We start from the raw sequence: 15,704 nt of genomic DNA, 5'->3' as shown, positions 1-15,704 counted from the left end.
CATCTTCTGTTTGGGAAGGAACATCACGATATGTGTATCAAGTAAAGGTACAATAATTATTTTCATTCAAATCGACAATAAAGAGATGGTAAATGTGTACCAAATAGAACTAAAATAATATATTTGCTCGAATATACTATAGATAGATAGATCATGACAGGTGTAAGACTTCACCTTTAATCGTATGTCTATTCCAAAATTTTAGTGTAAAGTATATTTATTTATTAATGAATGGTATAATATATATACATATTGAAATATTTGTATCGGTGAATGCTTACATTAAAAATTTCATTAGCTTATATTTTTTCATTTTTATTTATATAAATAATATAAATAATAATATATTAATATAGAGGATCAAATAGACTGATTCACGAATATAAAATGTAAAAAGTTCAAACGTAACATAAACTTCGAAAAGAGAAAGAAATCCCAATTGTGTGGCATTCAGGCGTAATGATATCATTGTCATTCACGACAACTCTACGCGTATAATTGCCCCACTATGACATTCCACTATTTTATTGGAATTGCATAGTGCAAAAAGGGGTTTTTATTAATTACAGAAAGTAAAAAAAGATTTTTAATTCAATTAAAAAAAATTAACAAGAGAAGACAAATAAGTGTTCCCATGGACACACTTAAACAATATTTTTAATTTTAATATTATATATTTGCATCAATTTTATTATTCATTTTATGTGTTTTTCATCTATAATTAATAGGATTGTTATGGATACTTATAAATCAAAATGCCTGAATTGATTCAAAACCGTATTGCAGAGATAGGACCACATTAATGATGGAATAAGACAAACAAATAAAATAATAATGAAAAGATAAAGACATGAGATTGAAAGAAGAGCAAATACTTAGTTTTCACCAAATCAAATCAGTCAACAACATAGTAAAAATTAAAATATAATAATGTAAAATGGAACCAAGAAAAGGAAATATTTGCTTAATAAAGGGTAATGTATACAGGTTAGCAACAAAAATAAAGAGGGAATAAATATGATGTCACTCTGATGAGATTTATTGGCTACAAACTGCTTCTCGGATAGGTATACTGAATCTCTTTACATATAAGTTTAACTTGTAAAATTAAAGTTACTTGTAATTAACTCTTTAATTCTATAGGTTCCAATGGCTTGTCTTCTCTAAGAACTCTTCATTTTCGTTTCCTTTCATTATCATGTGGTCAAACAACTTTTCTTGTTTAATAATTATTTCGGTCTTGTCTTGTTGTCGCTAGTTTAATTTCAAAGAACTAATACCCAATAAATAAATATTAAAAATATATATATATACACTCAGTGTTTCAAAATTAAAAAAAGCATAAATTAGTTATCTTTCACTTTTTATTAAACAAAATAATTAATATATCTTTTAAAAAAATTAATTTAGTATCTGGCTGTAGTTTAGTGGTAGTGCTACTCCATAGAAACAGAAAACACTGACAAATTCGTGAAAACAAGTCATTTGGCACTTGTGTAACATTGAAGCATACAGTGCTATTAAACGAAGCAGATGGGTAGTTGCATGCGTGAAAAGTGATGAAAATGACGTTATATTATCATCAGCCCAGGTCAAGTGAATTTAGGTCTTAGGTATATTGAATTTTGGACAGAATTATGTCGACAAATTTCTTAGTTCTTTTGAAAATATGTACACTATGTATTGGAGAAACTGTATATCAACAGATAAAAAATGGGAGGATTCAATCCAAATTGTTTCTCCATCACCGTCCAAGTTTACCAAAGTTGTTAACCTAATTCTTTCTTTTTAGCAGGTCAATCACTGCGACAATACTTCCAAACTTGTATGATTCCATCCACTCTATAAATGGCGGATTAGAGTATACTACGTTCTGTACTGGGGAACTCCAACAATTCTCTCTTTTCTCACCGTCCGATTGGTCACCAACTCCATTTCCATGGCCAACTCCAAAAACCTTACATGCATTTTCACCATCATTCTCACCCTTCTCTTTTCGTTCACAGCCGCAAAATCTTCTACTTTCTACCGAAACCTATCTCCCGTGTCTTTGGGATTCAAGAAGGAGAAGCTCAGCCAGCTTCACTTCTTCTTCCACGACATTCTCAGCAGCCCAAATCCCACCGCAGTTAGAGTGGTTGAACCCCACACGACCAATAGTTCCTTCGGACTCATAACAATGGCCGACGACCCATTGACCGTGGGCCCCGAACCCGGATCCAAAGTCGTCGGAAAGGCTCAGGGAATTTACGGGTCTGCCGCCCAAGAAGAAATTGGGTTCTTGATGATCATGAACTTGGTGTTCACCGAAGGGAAATTCAATGGCAGCACCCTGAGCCTGCTGGGGCGGAATGCCGTGCTCTCCACCGTGAGAGAAATGCCGATCGTAGGAGGAAGCGGCGCTTTTCGGTTCGCACGTGGGTATGCTCAGGCGAAGACTCACACGCTTGATTTCAAAACTGGGGATGCTGTAGTGGAGTACAATGTCTACGTGTTCCATTATTAAGCATTGCGTCATTTAGCAACACAACATCGTTTTATTCTGTTATTCTTCTCTTTTGTTTCTTTTGCTTATGGTCAGATGCTTTTTTAATTGGAAGTTCCCTTCATGCTTCGTGTGGTTTAACAATGTGTTACTTTAACTTAAGAAACCATCATGACTCTGCCTAATCACATTACCATTAGCATCCAATGAATTCTAAGAAATTATGAATTATTTTTTCACTGATATCAGAACGTAGAAACTAGAAGATAATGGCACGCTTAAACTCGCTCTCACAATAGCAGCCTCAACTGCTTTTTGTGCTCTCATTTGGACCACACAAGCCATGTGCATAGTGTTGTCATGTTTTTCGAATCCCATTGTTTGGTTAAACAACTTCAACTTCCCTTTCTATTAGCTTATACCACAAATTTTTCAATTAGTTTAGCTTAAAATCTATATCGCCGTGATTCAATAAATGTGTTAAGAAATGTGATTCAACAGCACCTAATAAGTCTCGTTCTCTTGTAACAGTTGAAAATATATTTATTGAGAAAGTTATTCACATATTAATAATAATTATGACTAATTTTATCATTTTTATATTATTATCATTATTTACGATAAAGTATGCATCATTATTTTTATTATTATTTATTTGAAGTGAGCTTTTATTTTATTTATTATTTGATTATCTATTTTGTAACATAGACATAAGACTAAAAGATCTTATAAAAAAAAATAGTATTTTATGTACGAAATACACTCACTGTTATATATATAAATATTTGACACATGTTAAAAGATAAATTAAAAGTAAGGATAAATAAGTGTTTCTTTATTAGATATGCTAAAGCATTGAAAGAATATAAGTTGTAGAGATTGGAACTTAGGAAATTTAGATGCTTTATAGACAATATGTGATACTCAATGAGATTCAAATTATGATGCGTAAAGATCTAAAAAAGATGAAGAAGAACACTCATGTTGAGATGAAGTCTTTTGGCTTTAGATGAGATTATCTAGAGGGATTGAATGATAAAATATCAAATAACTAAAATAAACCTTCTATTTCTCACTCGATAAGATTAATATATGCAAATGTGAATTCTAACTTATCAACTTACCCGTGATAAAGAGAGAAGAACAATCAAATCAACATAATAAATATATAGATCTTATAATTTTAAATTATATTTTATCTGAGTTTATATTTTAAAATAATATTTAAAAAAACTATCTAAATTTAAAAATAAAATATTCTCAACTAACATAAATACCTGTAAATATAAAGACATTCATCGGGGTGTATATATATATATATATATATATATATATATATATATATATATATATATATATATATATATATATATATATATATATTCATAATTACTTGACCAATACTTAGAGCAGTAAATAAGCCGAAATTTTAAATAGGATAGGAAAAATTCTACTAATTAATTGTCTCACCATATTATAAATTCCTAATCTTAACTAATAGATATTAATAATTTGATTCAATGAAAGGGAAAAACAATCTTATTTTTGTAAACTATTTCAAAATAAATCCATAGTAATATTTTATTCATAAAAGAAACTCAAAATGAGATGAAAACATATGATCAGAAATGTTATACAAATATTCCATATTTTATATTAAATATAAATGAAAGATGTGAAATCTGAATTTTATTAGTCGAAGTTTATTAACAACTATCGAATTTGATGATTTTTATATATTTTAGTTAAGGATTTTTTGTTATAATTATAAAACAATACGTAAACTATAATATATTAAAATTATTTCAGGAGTAGTGTGTCCCAAAATGTTCAAAACTAACAGTGACACGATTGAACAAGAAGCAAAGAAAGATGTTCCATAGAGGAAGTTTTTGTCCTAAAGTTTGTCTGTTTCCATGAACTTTGGCAGCAAAATTTGGTATAATATAACTGTAAATGGTTATTTTAGGTGTCAAAACTATAAATTTTGTTTAGAAAATTGTTTTGTCAATTCATTCCTTTCAATTTTGCACTCTATAAATTGTAAATGAAAATCTCTCTTTCCCCACAGATTTTACTTTTCCCTCTCATTACAATGGCCAACTCCAAAAGTCTCCCATCCATTTTCACCATCATCCTTCTCAACCTAATCTTATCATTTGCAAGCGCAAAATCTTCTACATTCTATCAAAACCTATCCCCGAAGTCTTTGGGGCTGAAGAAGGAGAAGCTCAGCCACCTTCACTTCTTCTTCCACGACATTGTCAGCGGCCCAAACCCCACCGCCGTCAGAGTGGCGGAGTCCCCTTCCACCAACTCTTCCTCCACGCTTTTCGGATTCATAGCAATGATCGACGACCCATTGACTGTGGGCCCCGAACCCGAATCCAAAGTCGTGGGAAAGGCTCAAGGAATATACGGGTCTGCATCCCAACACGAACTGGGTCTATTGATGGTAATGAACTTGATGTTCACGGAAGGTAAATACAATGGCAGCACACTGAGCTTGTTGGGGCGGAATGCGGTGTTCTCTACCATAAGGGAAATGCCAATAATCGGAGGAAGTAGGGCTTTTCGGTTTGCACGTGGTTATGCTCAGGCAAAGACTTACACGTTTGATTTAAAGACTGGAAATGCTGTTGTGGAGTACAACGTTTACGTTTTGCATCATTAACCAACCAGTTCTTGATGATATGGAAGCCATGCAGCCTCGTTCTAATGTCTAACGTTTCAGCGTCACTCAAGAGATTAATAAATGCCCAAACAAACAAGATTGTTAGTTGGTGTGTTGATCTTCTATCAAATGTCTTAGAGCATTATCGAAAGTTTGTACGTTTTTAAAAAACAATTTCCCCTCTAATTATCCTTTTCTCTTACCAACAACATACGTATGTCTTCATATTCTATTAAATGTGCTAGAGCTTTCATCAAAAGTGGGAAGTTGCTCTTGTTGCACTCAACTTCTTGTGATAAAAAACAACTTTCACTTAATGATATTTTTCTTTCACTCTAATACTAGTAAAATTTTACCTGTATTATCTAGCATACATACTGAACGTTTTTTTTTCTTGGTGTACTAATGTATTAGAATATCATAGGAAGATATAAGTCAACTTTGTATTTGTATATGATCTAATGAAACATATGGAAGTAAACACTAAAATGTAGCAGGTGTGCAGAACTAAACCAATGACAAAAAAAAATCGAAAATCGATCTAAATAACCAATATATAATAGGAAAAAAAGGTAAAAGTTTTTGGATTGTTTTGAAATTCTTCGAAACAAAACCGAGCTCTTCGATTAGGTTTGCAATTTAAAATTCAAAACCGACGCAAACTAAACTACAATAAATTTTTTATTGTTGTAATAATAATAATAATAATAATTGTATGGTATATAATACATACCCAACGGTTAACATCCATCACCTTTCGGTCTATCCGCTACATCAAGTCATAATTGAGCCAGCGTTTAAATTATTATTGGGCCAATAGTCCAGCACACGATAAAATAATCAAAGATATCTGATTAGAGATATTGATAAGCCGTTTATGAGTAATTAACTAAATCTCAAGGTAGGTTTATTTTTATTTTATCTATGAAACACTTATAAATATAATGACAGGATCAAAAGGTAGGGATGTTCGATCAGAACTCAAATACTCAATTGTGATAAACAATTCACTAAGCTGCTCTTAACTTGAGCAGAGTGTCTTTTGCATGTACTTCTCCCAATCGTCAAAAAAGCATCTCTCAACCCTACACAAATCCCTATGGAAACAACAACAACAACAACAATAATAATAATAATAATAATAATAATAATAATAATAATAATAATAATAATAATAATAATAATAATATCAATCATTATTATAAGAATTCTTAAAAATAATCTTTTTAGAACTGATAGTATGGTATAAGTAAGTAATGAGACTTAAATATTTTAATATTAAAAGTTCAAAGTATAAATAGAAGTTTTATAAGACGAGTTTCATTATTTCAAGTCACAACATCTCCTTACCATAGTTTTCTTTAGTGTTTTTTCTTTTCTCTAAGTATTCTACCTGCTGGGTCATCTATTTGAAGATCAGAATGTATCAAAGTGATTCTTGCAAAAAAATCTTCTAATCTAACCGATAAATTTTCTTAATAGAGTAAATTAGTTTCTACTCTTTTATTGGATGTTCAAATAATTTTGTTTTTCGTTTTTACTTTTCTTTTCGATAGTAAATTCGTGCCTTTCCATCTCGCGAAACAAAGAGTTCCAACATCTCATATATAAACACTTCTAAACAACAAAAGTATATGTAAAACTACTTATCATTTGTTAATCTGTAATACTAAGACTTTTCAAAATTCTGTAATATCTTCTCTTTCTCCGAGTGTTGTTAGTTAAAAATCCTTACTTACATTTCGTATTCATTTATCTTATATGTTTTGCATTGTCACTTTTTATTTATTTATTGGGAGTTTGTAAAAAGTTCAAATAAATTATAATGATAAAAATATTTGAAGTAACTATTTGGAGAAATAAGTAAAAAAAAAATACTGATGTATTTTTACTCTCAAAAGTCGTTAAGCAAAAATATTTATTGTAAAATTTGTTTTAGTGAAACTTAGAAGTTTCTGACAACAGATATAATATGAGTGGCTGAAAAAGAAGCAAACAAAAAATCTATTTTCTTCTCCCTAGCTTCTACCTTTATGGCAAAAGATATTTTAAATATTCTTTAAAATAATTTCATGAAAAAAAAATTATATTAAACAATTCATTTTTTTCCTTCGATATTTTTAAACTAATTATTATGAATATGTTTTTTATTAATAAATCACGCGAAGAGAATTGTAGAAATTAATAACAATAATAGTGAATTTATAAAAATTCAACAAAGAGTAAACTGAAATAGTTACTTTTATTATGCGTAATTAATTGAAAGTAGCTTATATTATTACAATTTGGAGGGAATATAGTTGGATGCAAAACAAACTGTACCGATAGCAGCATAGTAAGTGATAAATATTGTTTCTTATATTGTTTTTTTCCGAAAGACTTGTATAACACATAGACAATTCTTCCTTTCATAACTCAATTAGACATCAAAATGCACAAAACAACACAAAAAACTCTTTTTGGTATTTTATCAAACAGTTGGTGTGAAACAGTTGGTGTGAAGAATTTAACATAGTGTATTTAGAATTTGTCAAGATTAGAGTTCATCCACTTCATTCTCATGTATTTACAAAAAACTCAATTCCATCAATTAGGTGTTCAATTTTTGTTCTAAGTTCAAGTCATATTTTCCAATACATCAAGAACTACAATTCATGCATGGAAATCAAATACTATCATTGAAATGGAAAATCATATGTATTAACATCAAAAAATACACAAGATTCAGTTTATTACATCTAATCTCAAGAAATAGGAAAAATCCTCCATGTAGGAGAATTTAGGGTTCTACAAAATTGAAGAGATAGGAAAGAAATTTGAACCAAAGAGAATATGCATAGCCTTTCCCAAGGTTCTTGACAGCTACTCCATGCTCCATTTGCGCCTGCCCTTCGCAATTCCATCTCTAATTCATGACCCATCATCTTCCTCAACCCAAAAGGGGCAAAATCATCATTGATGAAGCTTGAAGACCCAAGGAGGAGTAGGAGAGCTTCCCAACACCCCAAACAGCCTCTAAGGGCCTCTCCCAATCTCTCTAGGTGAAGAATGAAGTGTAGGAGGAGAAGAATGCCCAAAAAATCGCGAGAATCATCCTTAAATAACCCATTTTGGTAAGTCAGCATTGTCACCGCTTAGTTGTAGCCCAGCAGTGGCATTCTAGAGGGCTGGCACTCAGCTGCAGCCCCGCGACAGCATTCCGAAGAGTTGGCGCTCAGCTACACCCCAACTGCACCTCAACTACAACATTCCAGAGATAGATAGCTTCGCTGTCGCTCAACTACAGGTAGTTTTGACAACATTCTAAAATTCAAGTTTTGGTGCAATTCCAAAGGTGTCCAACATGAGTATTTGCTTCAAATTGATCTTTTATTGTCCCAAAATATGTTCCCTTGAGTTATTGTTTGTTTTCCTCCATTAGAATTTTTTCCTAATCATTTATTTCATACACTCAAATAAAGAGATTCGAGGTAAAGACAAGCATAAACTAACTAAAACACAAGAAAACTAGAAAACACACTAAACTTGAGGATAAAATAAGGTAAAATTTATGAAGGAGTTTATTTATTCACCAAAATATATATACAAAAACACGTAAAATCAACTGTTATCAAATATATGAGTACGTGGAAATCAATGAATTCAAAATACTCATTAGGACACCTAAACCATGCTTGTAGATAGAAATTATTTGAGAAATATATCAACTTAAATACTTATATATAACTAATCGACTAATTTCATACCTATAATTTCACTTAGATGTATTAAATATTTTTTTTTTATTTCATACCATATATAAAAATATTTTATAAATGGGTTAAATATGTTTTTAGTCCCTAAACTATTGGTCGTTTCTGGTTTTCGTCCCTCTTTCAAAATAAGGTACAATTTGGTCCTCATTCTTTTCGAAACGTTCGTTTTAGTCCTCGAAACTTTGGTTTTGGTCCTCGTTTTGTTGACTAAATGAGGACCAAATTTTTAACGGTGTTAGTTTTTGAGGACTAAAACGAACGTTTTGAAAAGAATGAGGACCAAATTGTACCTTATTTTGAAAGAGGGACGAAAACCAAAAATGGCCAATAGTTTAGGGACTAAAAACATATTTAACCCTTTATAAATTTCTATTTTAATGGATAATTATAAGAGTATTTTTTAAATAATGCTTAATTATATATTTGGTCCCGTTTTTTTTATTTATTTAGTCCTCCAATTTTTTGAAATGGTCTGATAATTTTAAACTTTTTTACACGATAGTTCTAAAATAATCGAAACCTATATAATAGTATGAACCAAAACCTATAGTTTTGCAAATAATTTCAACAATGACACCGATGAAATTTTTTAAAATGTTTGTATAACTCTAGGGTTCAGTTCTAAAATAATTTAAGTTTATACTAGTATAAACTTAAATTCTTTAAAAAACCGAAGCCTACAGTCATTTCACAATTTAAAAGGTGTCATTATTATTTTTTATTTTTATCTCTATGTCACATAATAGACTTTGGTTTTACGACGAACTAAAGCATATTTCTTTGTTAGGGTTAATTTTTCAAATATTTAGATACATTTATTTCATTTTGTCATTAAAAACTACTTTGTTTTCTTGAGAGACACGAACGTCATTGCCATTTCTGCATTGTCACTATGAACAAGAACATCACCATTTCTCCGTCATCATTGCACTCGTGAGGTTCCATTTTCGCCACACTAAAGTCCTCTCGATCTTTCTCACCTTGCTCCATTTTCACTGTTGGCTCACTCGTTCTTTTTGTCTTCCCTCTTGTTTTGCTTTTTTGTTTCGATAAGGCTTGTTCTATTCTTCCTAACACACTCATTTTGTGTTGTTATTCGTGCCATAGCTTTGCATCAAGGTGGCATTGTTGTAACACACGTTTTCTTACTTCCAAAACACATTTTGCATTGTTGCGATACCTATCATTTATGCTTCGAGGTTCTTAAAAATTTATATCTTGTTATATGATTTTAATATATGTTTGTTTTTGTCAAAGTTCATAATGTTGGCAGAAAGAAAAGCAAAAAAATATTATTTTTAGCAAAAATTGAAGCATATAATTGAATAGGTTTTAGTTGTTTTCATAACCGAAGCTTATTCTCTACTTTAAGTTTTATTTTTTTTATGTTCACTCTTTCTTTAATTGGTTTTGGCTTCAATTGTGAAATCAACTGAAACGAAAAGTTGCTCATTTTTACTTTTCTTGATATGCTTTGATTGGAACTGAAGTTTAATATCGATAAAAATGGAGGTTAAAACCCTTCGTTGCATTAGTGAATTTGGTTATTTCCATACATATAATGTGTCAAATTAATAGTGAACTTTTTAATTTTTAATTTTTTAATTTAAAAAAATATAAATTACCAACAATAGGGTAATAATTGAGTCACATGGAAGTGGAAGTGATAATGACATTGTCATGTGTCAATGTTATTACCACATGATAGTGATTGTCTTATGGTAATAACACTGACACATGACATTCTTATTGTCACGTAACACGATTATGATATGATGTTCTTTTAAAATAATTTAAAAAATAATGTAAAAATATTACAAATTTCAATTGTTTTAAGTTTTTAAATAACATCCTTAGAGTTTTTTTTAAAATTAAAATTATTTATATTTGATTCTAATGAACATGTTAATGTTTTTCTATCAAACCTTGTCATCATAGCTAATAAATTGTACTTTCTAAGATAAAACATAATCAAATAATTTATTTTGATGATTAAGATAAAAGGAAACATATTTCAAAACATCGGATAGAAAGTTCCATCATAACATAATACATCATTTACATAGAAAAATGATTCTTTGACATGCCTAAATTTTTTACATTCATTTGACATTACTCTTACTTACTTTTTATTCTCTTCTTTCTTAAAAGAATACAAAACTTTATACTTTTATTTTACTTTTGTATCATGTATCAAATTAATGTAAAAGTGTACGATGATATCATTTTGATTTACATATGACATGTTATAGTAAACTTAATTTTATATCTCATCATACCTGATATTTTTTATTATTCTTTAAGTTCTTATATATTGTCATTTTAGCATTTATGAAAAAGGATTTTATTCTCAAAAGTGATGACAATCTGATTTTTATTAATTGAAGTTTATTAACAAGTACCAAATTTGATAATTTTCATATATTTTAATTAATGAAATAAAATATAACTGTAAACAGTTTCTTTAGTTGCAAAAAAAACTGTGATTTTGTTGGAAAACTTATCCCAGTTCATTTGTTCTAATTCTGCACGCTATAAATTGCTAATAAAAAATTATGTCTTTCCTCACACTTCTTACTTTTCCCTACCATTGCCATGGCTAATTCCAGAAGCTTCACAGCCTTTTTCACCGTCATCTTTCTCAGCCTACTGTTCTCATTCGCCACCGCAAAATCTTCTACTTTCTACCGAAGCCTATCTCGGAAGTCTTTGGGGCTGAAGAAGGAGAAGCTGAGCCACCTTCACTTCTTCTTCCACGACATTGTCAGCGGTCCAAACCCCACCGCCGTCAGAGTGGCGGAGGCCCCCTCCACCAACTCTTCTTCCACACTTTTCGGATTTATAGCTATGATCGACGACCCATTAACGGTGGGCCCCGAACCTGGATCCAAACTTGTGGGAAAGGCCCAAGGTGTTTACGGATCTGCAGCCCAACAGGAAACGGGCCTGTTGATGGCAATGAACTTCGTGTTCACGGAAGGGAAATACAATGGCAGCACGCTGAGCTTGTTGGGGCGGAATGCGGTGTTCTCCGCCGTGAGGGAAATGCCAATCGTTGGAGGAAGCGGGGCTTTTCGGTTCGCACGTGGGTATGCTCAGGCAAAGACTCACACGTTTGATCTGAAGACCGGAGATGCTGTAGTGGAGTACAACGTCTACGTGTTCCATTATTAACCACTGAGTTGTTGATGATATAGAAAACATGCAACATCGTTCTAATGTCTTTTGATTCTCTTGTTTCTCTTGTTTGTTTCATTGTTGGATGCTTTTGGAATAACTTGTATGTTACAAACTTACTTTAATTAAAGATAATGACTTATGAAACCCAAGAGACTTGGGTAGTCACTGTACGTATACCTTTCAATCGATTACAGGATTCTCTTTTCTTAGCTTTTTGTTCAGTAGTACTTTTTCTTAGACCAACAATCTCCTTTAGCCAAGCTTTCCTTTCTAAGATAATACTTTTATTATATACAAAAAACAAATGTTTTTATTTACGATTTTTTTATGAAAGCGTGCTGGGACTTTTTTCAACTTTCGTTATTTTTTTAATTTTAATTCTTAAATTAAATATCAATATTTTTCAAAATTATTAACTGTTCAAAATAACTCTACCATAATATAAATATGGTTTTTTATAAATGTGAACCATAATCTAGAAGCTTAAACTACTTTTTATTACAAATTACAGTTAAACCTTGTTTACTTGAATGAATTTGGAGAAGAATAATTGAAGGGATTTAAGAAGATAAATTTTTTGTTGTTTATTTGAGTGAATTTGGAGGTAAGTGAGAATGAATTTGGAAGTAAAGTTTGTAAGAATTAGTGTAGGATTTGATTGACGTGACAAATTAAAAAAAATTACTTCCAAATCCATTTTCATTCACCTTCAAATTCACTCAAATAAACAACAACAAAAAATTATCTTTAAATCCTCTCAAATCCCCTCAATTACTCGTTACCTAGTGTACTATAGGATACCTGATCCTCCAATGGTCGACCAGTAACCTGGACGACATGGCGACAGTGAAACCAATGCAAGATCTTCTCAAGGTCGTAGTGTCATGCGAGCACATATTGTCGTCGACCAATAGGTGCTCGACAACCAAACAGTAGTGTCGCGACATGTAGTGCTCGCACGACATGTCGACATTCCATATCGACACACAGGACGATCAACATATGGATCGACATATGGAACGCAATATCGTAATAGGTGGTTTAGCGGTTATGGATAAGCAGTTACACATACGAGCTAACCAACGCCACGAATCACGGAAGTAGTTGACTCAGTGTCAATACACGATCTAGCAGTTACAACTTTCAAATAATCCACTTCAGTAACCGTCCGGATTTTCAGGTAACGGTTTATTTGACTGTTTTAAATATATTAAGCACACCAGAAAAAAGGTATGTTTTTCCCCTAAGAGAAAATTAAAAGAGATTATTCTTGATCTAATTACACCCCTGTTGACTTGAGCGTCGGAGTGCCTTTGCAGGTACCCAGCCCATCTTTACTCAGAAAAGCAGAGAAGAGAGAGCGAAATAGCACAGTGAAAGCAGTACAAAGAAAAAGCAGTCCAGAATTATTAGGTTCGAATCTTGGTCTCCACACCCCTACTGAAACACCTAGTTTAAACTTGAAATAAACAAATTACAGTTACTCTTTATTTGTATATTTATTCATGTTTATATCAAAATATATAACCAAGATATAAATATATTATGAAAATATATAAAGATTTTGAAAATATGCAATGCTTTCTCCACTTCTAATACACGTGGAATCATTTGTTCCTATGTTAAAAATATAATCATAACAAAATCACAACTTAAAACATTAAATCTATATAATATTAATATTTTAACAACACAAAATATATTTAAGGATAAAATATGATTTTAATTCCTGCCAAATTGAATTTTAGTTTTAAAACATTAATATATTTTGATATTTAAACTTTAAAAATGAATAAATATAATTCTTCTAATCTAATAAAAAAATTTAATATAATTCAATTAAAAGTATTATATTTATTTATTTTTAAAGTTAAAACAAAAATTGCTTTCAAGTTTCCAATCAAAACAAATTCCAACTTTTATATAAAAGTTTCAAAAAATTAAAACCATATTTAACTCTATATTTATATACTTACTACATTTAGAATACTATATATTGTTTAACTTCAAATAATAAAAACAACTGAAAAACTTCGAAATTATCATAAACTGTAAATTAAAGCTGTCAAAACGGGTAATCCTGTCCGATCCGACCCACCACGGGTTGGCCACTTAGTGAGTCAATCTAACTCGACTCATTTATTAGCGAGCTAAAATATTCGAACCCGACCCGACCCACCACGGGTTGGTGGGTTAAACGAGGTGGCTCATTGGCTCACTTAATTAACTTTTTTTCACCCTCTTCTTCTCAGATTCGTATAACATGTTACTTTGATCGATCAAATTGAAACAGTAATAATTGGATCAATTGATATAAAAGAAAATGAAACAAAAGAAATATATTGTTATATATATTCTAAGCTATCAAGCATAAAATTTTGCCAATTTAATTTACTAAGACATACACAATTGTTTGATCAAGAAACTACATATAGCCGTTAACAAAAATATATAGCACAAGATAAAACTGTCATGCTTGTAGATAGGTCTAAAAACAAGATAAAACAAATGATATATTCTTGAATTATCCAATCTATAATATTATCCATCTATTAAATTGGAGTCCTGAATGGATAAATCCACAGTATTATGCTCTCTTGAAGCATCTTCTTCTTTATCTCCATCTATAATATTATCCAATCTATAATCTTAGGGTTTTATTTGCAGAGGGAAACTTTTAGAAAAACAGCAACGCCAAAGACTCTATTGCTAAGTAAAAGTTGTGCATTTTGAATAATTAATTTGATTTCAATAAAAAAATAGGATTTGAATAATTAATTTAATTAAAAAAATAGGTGGGTTGGTGAGCCAACTCGACCCACACCACGGGTTCAACCCGTGTGAGCCGGGTGAAAATTGGCTCGCATAAAAAATTTTGCATTTTTTTCCAACCCAACCCGGCTCAAACCCGTGGTGAGCCAGGTTGACTCACGGGTTTCAACCCATTTTGACGGCACTACTGTAAATTACATCCAATAATGCAATGATCAATAACAGAATCAAAGAACAGTAACATTCTCGATTGATTAATAAACAGAAAAAACATAAAAGAAAATATTTAAAAATAATAAATTTTAGAAATAAACAAATAAATAATTAAAATTCTATTTTATAAATTTGAATATAACTTAATATTTTTTATCTTTTTTTTTTATTTTTAAAATCAATATCACCTAATCAGAAAATTTGTTCAATTTTTTACTCAAATCTAGCATAATTATTTAGTTGTAATAATTTTTGGTAAGATGGTCAACGCCATTTATAAAGTTGTTTTTTGTAGGTATTTAAAATTATGAACGATTGTTTTCACTCTTGTCAAAATAAGAACAGTTTGTTTGACATGATTTTTTTTTTTGCTCTTAATTATATTCAAAACTTAAAACAGTATATAGTTAAACTATAGGAAAATGAAATTAATTAAACAAATATGAAATTCGAGATCTCTCATTATTTGGCTAAAACTCCATATAAATCGGATATTTCAAAATTATATGAATCATTAAATATACATTGATTCATCTGTAATTATATAAATAAGAATTAAAAAGTAAACTATGATGAAATTATTAACATTCTATTTATTTATGTTAGTTATTGTTTATGATAGTTG

The 15,704-nt window shown here is 30.5% G+C and overlaps 3 pseudogenes; all 3 read left to right on the top strand.

Annotated features, from left to right (window-relative positions):
- The first annotated feature begins 1,565 nt into the window (after window positions 1-1,565).
- LOC124832916 (pterocarpan synthase 1 pseudogene) lies at window positions 1,566-2,716 on the top strand (annotated as a pseudogene).
- A 1,864-nt stretch (window positions 2,717-4,580) lies between these two features.
- Window positions 4,581-5,159, top strand: LOC148196412 (dirigent protein 21 pseudogene; annotated as a pseudogene).
- A 6,325-nt stretch (window positions 5,160-11,484) lies between these two features.
- Window positions 11,485-12,303, top strand: LOC148196411 (dirigent protein 22 pseudogene; annotated as a pseudogene).
- Window positions 12,304-15,704: the final 3,401 nt, after the last annotated feature.

Source organism: Vigna umbellata, chromosome 7 (assembly GCF_029865625.1).
Source record: "Vigna umbellata cultivar VRB3 chromosome 7, Vumbellata_1.0, whole genome shotgun sequence".
NCBI classification, from domain to species: Eukaryota; Viridiplantae; Streptophyta; class Magnoliopsida; order Fabales; family Fabaceae; genus Vigna; species Vigna umbellata.
Note: the sequence above shows the minus strand (reverse complement) of the source record. Positions and strands in the feature narration are given on the sequence as shown.